This window comes from Cavia porcellus, unplaced genomic scaffold, assembly GCF_034190915.1.
Source record: "Cavia porcellus strain 051 isolate PalLab524CR breed Dunkin Hartley unplaced genomic scaffold, mCavPor4.1 scaffold_2, whole genome shotgun sequence".
Taxonomy (NCBI): Eukaryota; Metazoa; Chordata; class Mammalia; order Rodentia; family Caviidae; genus Cavia; species Cavia porcellus.
Genome location: NW_026947485.1, coordinates 35,209,206 through 35,224,837, shown reverse-complemented (window position 1 = coordinate 35,224,837; position 15,632 = coordinate 35,209,206). Strand labels below are relative to the sequence as shown.

Here is a 15,632-nt window from a genome sequence, read left to right as displayed (position 1 = left end):
TTTATGTTTCACTGATTGGAAATTACTGTCATTTAACTTATGAACAAATGGCACTCATCTTAATTTCTTATCTTTGATGTTCTTCTCTGTTGCGTGCCCATTTGGTGGCACTACTGGGTAGCATCTCCCTGTTATCTTTGAAAACTTTTGTACACGAACTTTTAGGTATAATGATGCAAAGAGCCCCATTAAACAGTAGTCTTGTAAGTTCTTCTCTTTAGATGTTAGTAATTCACCATAGTATTTGCATTTTAAAGAAAATCAGTGGTAGTGTATGTGAGCCCTCTAATTGGTGAGTGAATAAGCAAAATGATAGAGTAAAAATTCTGAGAAATGTTTAAAGTAAATTTTTGGAAGAGAAATTTTCCCAAAGTATCAGCTTTGTAAGAGAGACTAGTGCTCAGATCCATATAGTGTGATATTACTTACGTTTGCTCCACCATGGTAGTGTCCAAAATAACCAGTACTAATCTTATTTCTAGTATACAATATAAATGCATTTTAAAACTTACTTTGAAATAATGTCATTTGGAGGATGTCCATTTAAACGTGTACACAAATTGATCTGAAATGATGTTTGAAGCTGGTTTCACGAATGACATTAAATTCTATATTTGATTATGAATACTTGCTTTATTTTTCTTCAGTGCATTCAGAATTCATTGATGGAGTCAGAGTTAAGCTTAAATGTTATAAGTATTAATGATATTAAAAATGTTTAGCCTAGAAATATGTTAATTGCAATCATAAGATGACCACAGCTCTTGAAATATTTTTGTTGTATTCACTTAAACCACAATGTAACAGCTGGAATCTATTGGGAAATGTGAACTTTTTAGATTTGTCCTTGAACTCTTGGTTGGCTTTATAATTTCTTTTCTGAATGGTATGGTAAAAGATTTAATACTCTTTGGTGCTGATTTAAAAAGGAGATCAGAGAGATTTTTTTTTATAACTCTTACAAAATTCACTTTGTATGTAAATTGAGTATCTTGATATGATCTCTGTCATTTATATGTTTTCCCTAGAGCAAAATTTTATGTTTCTATTTAATCTCAATCCCCTTCCCCAGACAGATTAACCTCCAGTAACCAAGTAAGCATAATTAATTCTGTGGATTCCACCTAGAGTGTTTCCAGTTGTTATTCTCTAGTATTGACTTTCAGCAAAGTATTTTTATATTTTCAATATATTGTGGTTATATTGTGAGCAAATTCCTTTTTAATTTTATCTGAGTAGTTAATTCCATTTCTGCCCGAGTTACTGTATTGAACAGCTTCTGCCATCCTTCATACATTAAGCTTTCATATATGTATTTAATAACTATTATTTGGTTATCCTTATGCTGTCTTTTCTTCAAACACAATTATCCCAGTTCCTTTAGGCTTTATTTTTATTCTGTATTTTCTAGGCCTTATTGATTTTAGTGTTTCTTCTAGATCTTTGAAAAAGGTGGTATAAGATTATAAAATGAATCTTGTGTTAGAATTGTGCTTATCATTTATCCTCTGTATCAGTCAAATTCTTTGGGATTCTTCAAGCCTCTGTGGGGACATTTATTTTTCATTAAAATATGGCTATAAAATCGACTTTACAATCATATTGAGTCATCTTGACAGTGCTGTGAGTGACAGAAACTAATCTTATCTGCTGGCTAGTATTTTAAAAATGATAAATGGATCCCAAATCTTTAGTTAGTCTATAAATGAATTTAGATTTATCTTATTTACCTGAGAAATAGCATTACTTGGAAAATTTGAATTACACCTCTGTGAATGAAGTTAAATAAAAAAGGCTTGGGACTACCTTTTGATTTCACGTTTATATATATATATATATATATATATATGTATATATATATATATTTATATATATAAATGTATATATATAAATATATGTATTTATCAAACTAAAGGTACTTTGGGAAATTCAAAACAGTAAGAACTCAGCATACATTTCTTGAAGAAAACAAAAGATTTCTTATCATTTGTAATAACTTCAAAATTACTCATGTAGACTGAAAACACATGCTCCGAGTAAATTTTACAAGGTATTTGTGCTTTGATTTTCTTTTTCAGATCTAAAATATATTTTAGAATCTTGATAATCAAAGCATGTTTAACACTGATGTCTTCATTGTTTTATCTTTTGTTATTCTAGTTGCTTAATTATTTGAAGATCAAGTTAAATTTAAATCTAGTACAATTCCTGCTGGTACAATGACTTTTTATATTAACTTTCACTATTCGTTTATTTTCCCAGTAGGAAGCTAACTTACCTTACTCCTGCATGTGATTCTGATGTCTTTGTTTTGAAACCATTTCTTGATTAAGGACATTAGAACCTTTTTTTTTTCTTTTTATTAACTCTTTTGTAACAAATTAAATTGAGCCATTTCACAATGTCTCATATCTTTTTTCTACATTTTAACTGAAATTTCAGAATCCCAACAATGTCAGTTTTTTCCTTTTCCCCATTTTTGATCCCCAGGACCATGTTAATAATTTTGTTAAATGCTAATTTTTCAAATGTTAGATTTAACCAAATCAAGGACATTAAAGCACTAACACTTTAGATTCTGTTTGTAAAGCAATAGGATACTAATGTGCTAGGTTGTCTGACTGTGGGAAATGCCTTATCTTCTATTTGTAGATTTCCTATGTTCTTTTTCTGGTCTGTATTCTTTTGAGGATCTTTGTATGTCATATATAAAGAAATAGGAAGAAAAGATTTGGGTCATTAGGAGGATTTTCTGACTATGAGAATATGAAGAAATAAGATAAAGACAAGTTTAAGTTACAATATTTAATAGGAAAAGAAAAAGCGAATACCCGTGAACTGTGAGGTATCAAGTATTTCTTTTATTTTCATCCTTTTTTCTCTGTCTACTACAGATTCCCCAATTTAGATTCTCTTATCATCCACCTAAACCATTTTTGATATTAAAGCCTTAAAAGTGATTTAGTAAGATTTTTTTTCCCAATACTTAATTCTGTCTATCATTTCTTTAAGTTGGTTTCCAGTCTGTTTCTATCACTTAAATGTATTGGTTCTTCTTTGACCCTTTGTCAAAGCCTCAGAGAATGTCTAATCTCAGTCTCATAGGGCCTTCTGTCTAATACATGATACCATGTCTAATAAACTGACATGATCCTATTGGAACTTTTTTTTCCAGATGCAAATGCCCAGTTTCTGTTTATATATTTGGATTTTTAGTGACCTTCTCCTTCTTACTGATATTCTTGACTATTTAAATTGGTTGAAATTGATTGTAGAAAATGTGTTCTCTTTTCACATATAATTTAACAAGTCTTTTTTAATGAGTCTGGTAATTTCTTTCCTTATTGTAGATGTTTCTGTTAATGCAACCTAATATTACTCTAGTTACATTTTATATCTGTTTAGTCTGTTGCTTTATCATCTTTTTTGTACATAGTTTGGGGCATTGAATCTATGTGTAGCATGGTCAGCGCTCTATCACTGTGCTACTTCCCCAGTTCCTTTTAGATTTTTATTTTGACAGGGTCTCACTAAATTGTTTGGGTTGGGCTTAAACTTGTCTTCTTCCTAGTTAAGCCTATCAGATAGTGGAAGTATAGGCCTGTGCCCCTGGGATCAGATCATAACCTCTAAAGGTTTTGAAGCCACGTTTGTTTATTTTAGAAATCATTCTATGGTTAAAATTATTGAAAGGATTATGTACAGAAAGATATCTTTCTCAGGTGCGTGATAAGATGCATTTGTCCTGTCATGGAGCTTACAATTCCAATATGGAATTCTTGCATTTCCTTTATTTACTCAGTTCTCCCAAGCCCCTTTGTAGTCAGTTCCTTTCAAAGTGAGTTGTGTTTTTATAGTTTTACATTTTGTCAATACCATTCTCTTTTTATATAGTTTTTTTTCCCCTCAAGGATAAAATTTGATCTTTATTCTTTTAAATTTCCTTAACTTGCATGCAGAGTTCTAGACTATTGTGTTTTTTATCCACGTTTTTTCTTATCATCTTTCCAGTCTCATGACATGCGTAAGTTTTATAAGTATTTTTTTTTTTTCTGTCTTGATGGGGTGAAAAGGCTGACAGAAGACAAGGAAAAAAGGACCTATCCTTATTTGACACATGAGAACATTTCTGTAAGGTGACATTTGTTTACTAATTATTGTCTTTTGATGTTGCCCTCTAATCCACTTAAGTACATCGGTGTTTTGTTTACATTTGTACATGTATGTTAAGAAGGACTGCATGAGAAATCTTGGCTGATTCCTTGCTGAAGCCTGGGACACAATTTTAGGCACAGATTTTTATGTAATAGTCTGGTAACCTTTTCTACCTATTTGACTTCAAGCTATCATATGGTCCATTATTGAAATTCACCTTTCTCTTTACCATGTTTTTCTCGGCATTTTAAATTTTGAGGTTCATGTGCCTGGTACTTTTCATTAAACATAAGTGGTAGGAAACCTATGAATTCTGTTTCTTAATTACCTATTTCTTATGGATCAAAACTTGTGTACAGTGTGTTCTCAGACAGTTTTATATTTGAATTGAAATGGTGCTTTTTGTTATAAAATACTTCAGGTAGGTGTTAATTTTCCACTCTCAGCTAAGACTTGTTACGTATAAATCATCACATTTATTAAATAAATGAAAGTCTTTGATAGTAGGCACCACAATTCCCTGTTTACTTTTGTGATTCCAGAATAAAGCAAAATGCAAGGCACATAGTTGATGCTCCCTAAGTAAGAATTTTTCTTTTATAACAATGTGTTATATTTAGTAGTATTAAATACCCACCTGTATTCAGGTGCTTTTATTATAGTATTGTGGTCATTACTTAGAATAACAAAGTTTTTGTCCTGAAAGTATTTAAATAACAAAGTTTTTTGAAAAACGGCTGTAAGTTTGAGACTAAAATATCTCTGAGCAAATCTAGCATTTAATGACATCTAGTTTTCGCCCAGGAGTAACTGCTTTGCTATTTTTTATTACTATCAATAGTGTTATTAGTGTAAGGATTTTGTACTTTCTTTTATCATTCAGTTTTATGAATAAAAAATAAGAATCTGAACATAAGCAACCAGACTTTACTGAGCTGCAACTGCAAATATGCTGTCTCTGATCACTCTAGCCCTATGGTGCAAACTTCTATTAGGCATGCATCAGTGGGCTGTTTATGTCATTGAAAGCTGTAAACAGTTCGCCGTCACTTTCATACTGGTCCTGCTCTTCTGCCTAAACCCTGATTAATAAATTATCCTGTTAAGTTTGTACTTGCTGATAATTTTGTGAGAAATAATCTGATGCAAAGGATGTTTCTAATTAATTAGTTTAGTCCTATGTTCCATGCTGTATAAGACTCTTACAGTACGATACATGTCTGTCCTTTACCTACTTTTTCATTTGGAGATCTATTTTAAACTATACTGTAGTATACTGGCTGTTTGGTCATTTGTTGTTATAATTTCTTTTTGTTATAGATTTTTCTTTCTATGGAAAATTTGTTCTTAGTAGTTTTCTGATCTACTCTATAAGGAAATATTGCTAAATTTAACTGTTTCAAATTTGGTTTTTATTTCTGGAAGGGGCAAAGTTGCTGCTGTGCATTGTGATTGAGTGCACTGAGTAGTTAGGTGTATGATATATAATACAGGATTTAGAATGTGTTCTATAACACAGACAGTTGATACAAAGGGGAAGCCAGTTGCTCCAGAGTTGTAGTCCAGGTTTCTGTCATAGGCTGATGTAGTGCCAAAGCATATGAATCTCCATATGGTGTTTCTTTGGGGGTTTATGCCACCTGTAATCTGGCTGGTTTTCATTCATTTAAATTTGTCCAAGAGGTAAGCAAAATAAAGCTGGATATGAAAATAATATGCCTATGTTAAAAGGCTAACATTTGAGATGAGTTATTGCTATTATAGTAATTGCTATGAAAAAATAATTCATTAGATGAGTGCATTAGCAGTACAGCAGTAGTGTTTCTTTCACTTCATTAACAGCGGGGAGCAGTGTATCCATTTCTGGCATGTGGAGTGCAGAGGGAAAATATTTTATTTTTATTTTATTGAGTCTTCATGAGAAGATGGAGTTAGATCATTTTGGACATTTTAAAAAGTAATAATAGTAATGAATTTAAATAGATTTTCATGGTTCAAAAGTAATGGTATTGTGAATGGCATTTGGCATTTTGATTGAATATAAAAAGTAATAAAACTGGTTACATTGAGACTGCATGATATTGAAGTTGTTTTATATCATTAGGAACCTTTGATTTCAGCAACAAGAAAAAACAAAACGAAACAAAACATGGCTCTATTGAACCATGGTTTTCCAACCTCATAAAAATGCTTCTCTAAGCTCGAGGCAGAATTATTGGTTTATGTGTCAGCTAGCATTGTTTTACATTGCATCTTAAATGTTTTAGCCACTCTTCAAAGCCGCTGTGTTAATAGACAGGACAGAAATCATTGATGTTGCCTTTGTGTTTCTGCTATCTTATTAAAACAAAAAAGTACTTCTTGCTTACACTGTAGCATATATTTGAGATTTTTATCTGCAGTTTTTTTATTGATACTCAACATGTTATAGAAATTGACACATAATTATGTGTCAATTATTGATTTTTGAAATTACTTTGAATTTGGGTAGATTAGGTATTATGTTCTTTCAGCTGCAGTCTCTGCAAGACATAAAAGGCAATTAGACAGTTTCTACAGGGTTTTTTTTGCAGAGACCGTCATACCCTAGAATGAATGTATAGTTAAGGAGAAAGATTTATTAATGAGTGCTGAGTTATACTTAGATAGAAGATAAAAGTCCTGGTATTCTGTTGCATAGTGTACTCAACTATAGATTGTGATCCTGTATTGTATTTTTAGTTTTAAAAATTATTCATTTTATTAATATTTTTACTAGTATATCTTCGTATTACATAATAATTACAGTTATCATGGGGAGTTTGTACATGTAAGTAACACATTTAACTTATACTACATTGGAAGAATTTTGAATATTGTCATCATAAATGATCATATTTGAGGATCTGTGTATGTCCACTTAGAACACTATAAAATACATAGATGTAATGAAATACCGCATAACACCTCATAAATAGGTACAGATTTTATGTATCAGTTAAAAAAAGATTGAGGAGAGCTAGGAGTGATGATGCTAGAAGTGATCGTATGTGTATAAACAGCACAAGCAGCCTGCATGGGTGTTACTAACCACCATTGTACGTAGACCACCTGGCCCAGCATCTGGTGGAGAGTAATGCTGTAATTTCTGGAGGTGATCTTTTTTTCTCCAACAATTAAATACATTGGGTACTAAAATGATTCTTACCCCTACTGTGTTGTTGGGAAACTTACACAATCTCAGGTACTGATTGTTTATTGGTAAATTAGGGACAGTAGTATGTGTCCCAATTTTATAGAATGGTCAAGAGAATTAAATAAGATAAAGAAAAGCGATGTTATTATTAAGGTATGATATTCATGTTAAAAGTATTATATCACAGTATATATGTGATTTGTATCATTATTTTTTGTCTCAATTCATACCTTTTACTTCCTCAGAATTGGTTTATGCCTGTTTTACTAAGTTTTTATCACTCACTTTTGTACAGTGTGTTGAGTAGTCCTGAAATAATGTTCTAAATATATTATTCTCCTTTTCTAGATTTTCTTATTGTTCTACTTTTCCAGCCCTTATCTTCAGCCTTTTCCTTAAAGGATTTTTGATTTCTCTTTATCTTTGCACTTGCCCATCTATGTGCCTTTGCTCATACTGCTGTTATTTCTACTTAGAAGTGTATCTCTCTTTTGACATCATTGTCTCAACTCGATAAAATGTCTTTCAATGTTCATCTGAACGAAAACGAAAATGAAAAAGACATGTAAATTTTGTCCCTTAATTTTTCTTTTCCTTTGCCAGATCCAGTTTTTCTTGAATAGAAATATAATAGATAACAGGGGCTAGTCTTGGGAGATGGTGGCCAAGGGAAAGACGCTTTTATATAATTGTTTCCTCTGTTGTTTTCATCATCTCAGGCTTTACTTTGCTGTTGAAGAAGTTAAAGTTGTACTAAGTCTTTCTCTCTCATCTAGCATGAAACCCCTGCCTCCTGTGTATTCACATTTATTCTGTTGTGTTTAAATTTGTACTTTATGTGATAAAGTAAATCTTACAGAGAGCTATAAGAATTCTTATTTGTAAGAATATAATATTATAGATCATAAAAATTTTTGAATGAATAATATGTGAATTCCATGAGAAATAGGCTGTTTACAGAAATGGAGAGACAAGCTAGCTTAAAGTGAAGATTTCAATTTTTATACTGAAAAATTTCACATTTTATTTTGTAAATTTAGACTTGGTGTAGATCAGCTTTTCTTAAGCCATATATTATCCTATATTAAGTATTAACATCGATAGGAAATATTAATATTGCAATCCTGGCCTGTTATTTTAAAAAATCATTATTTACTATACTTTATAGATTGATTAAATTTAAAATTTTATTTCTCAAAGATTTAATACGGTTCTGTGCAGATTTTTCTTGTATATGATTTGATTAAGAAGAATCTTTTCAATGTCAATGGAATAGCCTTGTAAGTTTTAAATTATAAATTTCTAACTTCTTTATATCTAAAATAGAACTGTTATTATAATTTTTTTTCATTTTTAAAATAAATTTATCTCTGGTATTGAAATTTTTAGCTTGACTCTTTTTTCACTCAGTTTTGGGTAGGATCTATGACCACCTCCCTAAACAGTGCTGTGAAGCACAACTAAATTGACTTTTTTCTCTAACAAAATCACAGTGAACCAGAATTGCAATCACAGGGCTCACTTTAGGTTTAAGGCTTTGTGACTGTTGCCATTTCCACCTCTTTAGTGTACTTGATCTTGTATTCTTAGGTCTGTAGCTATAAGCAAGAATATTGTATCATATTTCACATTTCATCAGTGGCACCCTGCACGACCCCGCAGTCAGAGTTGAATGTCTTTTCTTTCCTATTTCAGTAAATTCTTACTTATTAACAATTATTACATTGTATTATAGTTTTTATTTATACATTTCTTTCCCTTAACTAGACCATGATACGTTTATGGTCAAGGGAATTATGTCTTGCTAACTTTGCCCTATCTTTTCACATTACATATGGCAAATGCTTGCGGAATCAAAACATGGATTAACAATTGCAAGATTTCTCATGTTTTAGCATCTCTTAGGTATAGTACTATGTCACTAAGTCTAGAGAATTCAAGATTGCCATGGATAGAAAATATTTGGAAAAGGAGTAGACTAGAAATTACCGGAAAAGTTGAACCTAACCTGTAATTCCTCTGTGATGTAGATTAATTCTTATAGCACAGGATGGTCTTGGCAAGTTATTTGTCTAAATAACAACAAATATTTACTGAATACCCATCAGCTTAAAGAACTGTGCTAGACTTGACTATTCTTTACACAAACTGAAACATCTAAATAAATCGCATAATTAGCAATTATTAAAATGTCTGTTTTCTTGATTGGTCATTGACTGTGTATTGGTTAAGAAAATAGTAGTGATTTAATTTTTCTGGGAAAGACATTTCATGTCTCTTCTTTAAAGGCAACCTATTACTTTACAATCTTTGAGCTTATATTGTTTTCCTTATCATAATAAGTATATATGAATGTATGTATTTTGAATGTTTTTATTTTTAAAAAAGGTAAAATTAAACAGAACAAAACAGAACAAAACAGATCATAAGATAACAATGTAAGAGACATAGATTTCAAAGCAAGACAACTGGAGATCTTCACTGTCTATCATATTGTCTCTTGTTTTCTTCCAAATAGTTGTCCATAACTTTACATACAATGAATTCATACAAAATAAAATAGTATACAACTGATTAGAACAGGATTTTATGAAGGCATTTTAGACTAGGCAATAAGGAAGTCAACAATGGCTGCCATAGTGTCTCTCATTCTCTTCAAAATAGCTATCCATACATTCATGTATGTTGAAATTGAAACAAAACAGACTAAAATCACTCTGAACAAAGGCTAATAGTATTGCTGGATTTCACATCATGATGCTATGGAATCAGCACTGGGTACCTTAGTGTGTCTTTTTCTTCAAAGTAGCTGTTCATTTCATTGTGCTTTATATTAATGATTCTCATAAACTTTTTAGAAGTTCTACACATGCATGAGTCTCTAAATGTATAACTATCCTTTCTGTATTAGAAGGAAAAATAAAACAAATTCCTAGAAAAACACAAGACGGAAAAGACATGTAAACAACAATAGCAAAGAGCCCAGAACACTGACTGTATAGGCCTTCAAAACAAGGTGGTATGAGCATAACTAGTGTTGTTATTTTCCATAATGATCTTCAAGAGTTCCTCAGATCACTATACAATCATATACATAATTGTTCTAATCCTACGAATATTAACTATTTTGTTCCACGAACTTACAGAGTTTGTAGTGCAATTATCTTAGCTATCCTAAGTGTGTTGATACAATTTTAGACATTTTTTATTTTCCCTTCCTTTTTCTTTTTCCTCATTTTCCCTGAAATATTATTTTTTCCCTTTAAGCAGATTCTTATCCTTTCACTGTAATCACTGAGTTTTTTGTATCTTATGTACTCTTACCATTTCTTATGCTAAGGAGACTATATGGTATTTACACATGTGAGTTTGATTTATTTCACTTATGAGTATGGTCTTGAGTTGCATACATTTACTTATAAATATCTCAATGTGATCATTCTTTACAGCAGAGTAATACTCCATTGTATAAAAATACCACATCTGTTTTATCCATTCCTTAGTTGATGGGCATTTATGATTGTTTCCAAGATCTAGTTATTACAAATTGTGCTGCTGTAAACATGGGTGCACATATATCACTATGGTATGATGTTTTCAGTTCTTCTGGGAATATGCCCAGAAGTGGGATAGCTCGGTCAAATGGGACTTCCAACTCAGCTTTTTGAGGAACCTCCAGACTGACCTCCACAGTGGATGCACCAGTCTACACTCTCACCAACAGTGCAGGAGAGTTCCTTTCCCCCTGCAGCCTCTCCAGCTTGTTGTTGGTAGTTTTCTTTATCCTGGCCATTCTTTCTGGAGTGAGATGGACTCTCAGTGTTGTTTTAATTTGCATTTCTCTAGTGACCAATAATGAACATTTTTTCATGTATTTATTTGCCTCATCTGAGAACTGTGTATTCATCTCAAATGCCCATTTTTGGAATGAGTCTTTGAATTTTGGGATCTGATTTTTAAAAAATTCTTTTGTATATTCTATCCAGAAGTCCTTTGTTTTGAGGGACCGTTCACTAAGATTTTTTTTCCCAGTTTGTAGGTTTTCTTTTGGCTATTCTGGAGGTTTCTTTCGACCTGCAAAAACTGTTTAACAGGACACGATCCCAGTTATTAATTCTGTGTAGTATTTCATGTGTGGTTTGATTCTTGTTCATGAATTTTCTACTTACCCCTATGTCTTCAAGATTTTTATCTACATTGTCTTCCAACAGATTTAGTGTTTCAGTTTTAATATTTAGATCTTTTATCCATTTAGACTTTAGTTTAGCACATGGTGATGGGCATGAGTCTAGTTTTAGTTTTCGGCATATGGAGAATCAACTTTCCAGTGTATGTTTGTATGTATTTTAATACCAGGGATCGAACTCACGACTTTGTGCTTGCCAGGCGGGTGCTTATGCCAACGAGCTAGATCCCTGGCCCATTTTTTGAGTAGATATCTTTGTGCCTCTGTTTTTATTTTTAAATTGTTGAATAAAATTGAAAGACCTTGTTCCTCTAAGAACCTAAGGTTATTTTCAGAAACCTTTGAAGTTTACATTGAAGAGTATGGGCTTTAGAATGACTGCATTACTTTAAGATTGGGCTTTGCTACTTAGAACTGTTTAACACTAGCATTTCTTTGCTATTTAGTCATCTTTAGAATAGACAAAATAGTGGTACCTATCACACAGGGTAATGCAGGGGGATTAAATATGACGATGGTAAAAGATTCTTAACCATAATTGTTAGCTCTTAGAACATACACTCTATATACAAATAGTTTTGAAATGAAAATCCACTGTAACATACTCCTACATAGCACAAAAAATAAATTTTTAATTTTCAAAAAAGTTTAAATTTTACTCCTTATAAATATGTACATAAAATAGTCATGATTTCTGTGAGAGAAATGACCAGGTGTATTAGATTTTTTCCTGTAGAAATAGGATGTATCCATCATTCAGAAAACAGTAATCACATTAGGAGACTTTTTACTAGCTTCATTTTTCCTGTCAGTTGTTGCGTATAGTTAAGTTGTTGCTCTGCAGCTTGGTACCTGTACTCTAACTTGTCACCAGATATGTTCTTAATGGATTGATGTAACCTTAATGAAATCTAGTCTTGCTGAATCACTAGACCTGCTTTTCCCTAGAAGGATCTTTATTGGGACCTGACAGATCACCTCTCCAGAGCCTTCAGACATTCTGTCTCTCTAATTCTTCTCCATAACGAGTTTTGTGCTGCATGATAAAATATTCATGTTAAAATAGGTTCTAAACTAATTATCTCCAGCCAGCAGTTGCCACTGCAGTCATTTGCTGTTAGTTTGGCTGAAGTTAATGGCTTGTATTTCAGTACAAATAGTCCCTTCTGGCTGTTTCCTGCCTCTGATCCTTATCCTAAATGGAATTTCCATACATATGTGGAGTTAATTCTTATTTTGAAAGGCAATTTTGTGCCCTACTTTTTCCGTCTCATTTTGCTATGATTAACTTGATTTTGGTGTCCATTTCCTTATTGTTATAGTCCACCTTCAATCCCTAAATCATTGCTAAATTTATGACTCCCTACACTGTCCAAAAATAAGAAGTCGCTATCAAATTTACATTTAATAGGATACATGATATCAGATTTTTAAAGAAAAAAAAATACCATAGTAAGTATAAAATTTAGTTTCTGTGTATAACATAAATGTTTTTGGATAGATGCTGGAGGCCTACAGTGGAAGTGTTATAATAGGAATTAACCACTTATGGGAGAATTCTGGGACTGGGATGACATAGGAGAATATTTTCTGTGGGTGTTGTTGGAAATGATGGATAAAACATCATAGGAGAGGGTGAATGAAGTCAAGAGCAGGGGAGTGAGGACTTGATCTTAAGAGAATACACAGTGTGATACAAGAGTGAGAAAACCAGAGTCTTGCCAGGATGGAACCCTTCCTGATACCCAAGACCTGTGTTAGGCTCTTTATTGGGGCTTATGTAAACTTTCCTTGTTTCAGTGAGTGAGTGAGTGAATGAATACACTAGTGAATGAGTGAATGGTAAAGCAGTAAGTCAGAGAAAAAGCGTGTTTTTATTTAAGTAAAAGATGGGCCTTCTTCAGAATGTTAAGTAACTCTCACCTCAGGATTATATCACTGAACAACTCACCAATGAAAAACTGACCTGGAATGCTTCAACAGGGAGTCAGAAACCTGTTCCTTTAACACAGATAATACAGCTTTTATTCACCCTGATTTTTTTTAGGCTGGTGTGAACATCACACTTTTAGATATCACATGCTTTCTTTTTCATCCTCCATTCTCCGTACCAATTTTATGTTGCATATTGGGTCTTTACTAATTAAATGACAAATGCATTTTTAATGGCCTTAAGATTTCATGAGTCAGGGTGAGCGATTTGATTTTGAAATTTAAAAAATTTCTATTTTCATGAATTTAAAAAATACAATTTTTTCAGGAAGTAGATTTATTAAATTTATACTTTTAGGACTTGTCAAGGTGTCAGGATACAGATGTGTAATAAGTAAAGTATGCATGCTTTTTATGAGTTTTTGAATAGTTAAAAAAAAAAAAAACTTCCTGATACTAATTGCCCTAATCTAGTAATCCATTTGTCATTGTACATAAAGCAGCACAAACATGAAGAAACGTGTTATCTTCTCGTGCATTGTTTCTGACCTGTGATATATGTTTCTTAATTCATCTGCTCTTTATTCCTTGATCAAAGTAGCAGTGTGTCTGTATAACTTTCATGATGAAATCCCTGCTGAAAGGAGCAGTTTTACATTCTGATTTTTTCCCCCTATTTTCTTTTTTGGTAACAGGAATCGAACTCAAGGCCTTGCTTTTGCTAGGCAGGTACTGTGCTGTTGAGCTATATCCCCAGCCCTACATTTTGATTCTGATGTTTTGTTTTGTTTTTGAAAGCATTTTTGGCCTGGCATCTGTTAGATATCCTAGAAAATGTGTAAAAAGTAAGAATATTACAATCAAACCTATTTTGGAGTCTACCATAGCTTCAAATTAAAAACTTGCTGATAGTGTTTTTTTTTTTTTTTATTGGTTTCCTAGGCATAATGCCATAATAATCAATTTCTTTCATTAAATGCACGGGTACTACTTTAAGGTCATGAAAAACCTGAGGCAGTATGGGTAAACAATGTTAAAAAATTTAATGTGAAAATATGTGTTTAAATACTCTTCCTCATAATGTAGAATGATACATTAAAAATTATAGATAAATTTTATACATTTTTTAATTTCCAGGGGTTAATACAATTTTTATTTTTCTTCCAATAGTTTCTTCCTGTATACTCTGTGGTTATACTCACTGTACATGTATGTGATGTAAACTGTAAACTGATGTAAATGGAATCCTGATCAGGTAGTATAATTAAGACTTAATACTTCAAATTATCTAGTAAACTTCCATTTGCTGAGAGGGCAAGCTACTGATGAAGATTGCTTCCCTAGAAGCCTGAAGGGCAGCAAGAGGGATTCTGTGTCCAGATACTCACCAGGGATTCAATGTGACCGGCATTGGCCTTTCTTACTATTTTAAGGCTCACATGCATAGAGGAAGTATATGATAAACATTAGTTATGTAAAATATTTTTTAGATCTATAATCTTGAGCAGTTAAATCTTTAGATTTGCACTTTGGTTGACATTTGGTGTGTATTTCTATTTCTGTTTATTTTCTATATCCTTTTACCACTTTTCTGTACTTCTTTTTTTTTTTTTTTTGAGACAACTTCTTCAATTTTTTTTTTTCTTGAGACAAGGTCTCACTATGCAGTTTGACCTGGCCTTGAACTCACATTGTAGCCCAGGCTGGTCTCAAACTAACACCAATTTGCTTACCTCAGCATCCCCAGTGCTGGCATTACAGGCATGCACCACCACACCAGGCCATTTTTCTGTACTTCTTATTAATTTGTATATGTTTGTGTGTATTATGGATGTCCTTTCTTCACTTTGGCAAAATTATTTTGCCAGTTGTTTCTTATTTTAAAAACTTTATATAGTGTTCTTGATTATAAAAAGTATATTTTCTACTATTTTATGTATAGCTTTTTGATTTAAAAATATTGTCTAGTAAGACTTCCTTAGCCCAACATTAAAAATAAAGATTTCTGCCTTACTCTTAACTTTTCTGTAGTACAATTAGGTCTTTAATTCATGTGAAACTTATTTGTGTAATATGTGAGAGCAAACTTTAAATTTTTTTCCTGATGTCCAGTCAGTGTCTCAATATCTTTTATAGGCTAGCTCTGCCATTTCTAATTATTTTAAATATCTACTAATTCTCAGT

The 15,632-nt window shown here is 32.1% G+C and overlaps 1 protein-coding gene across 2 annotated transcripts in view; it reads left to right on the top strand.

Moving 5' to 3' along the window:
* Exoc4 (exocyst complex component 4) overlaps positions 1 to 15,632 on the top strand; it is a 722,212-nt gene that overhangs the window by 247,274 nt on the left and 459,306 nt on the right. The window contains exon 10 of one of the 2 annotated variants that reach the window (XR_010044694.1): positions 1 to 15,632. This exon is cut by the window's left edge and continues 19,717 nt beyond it; it is cut by the window's right edge and continues 27,052 nt beyond it. The exons of the other annotated variant lie outside the window; for it this stretch is intronic. The gene's annotated coding sequence lies outside the window, so the exon portion shown is untranslated. 2 annotated transcript variants of the gene reach the window in all.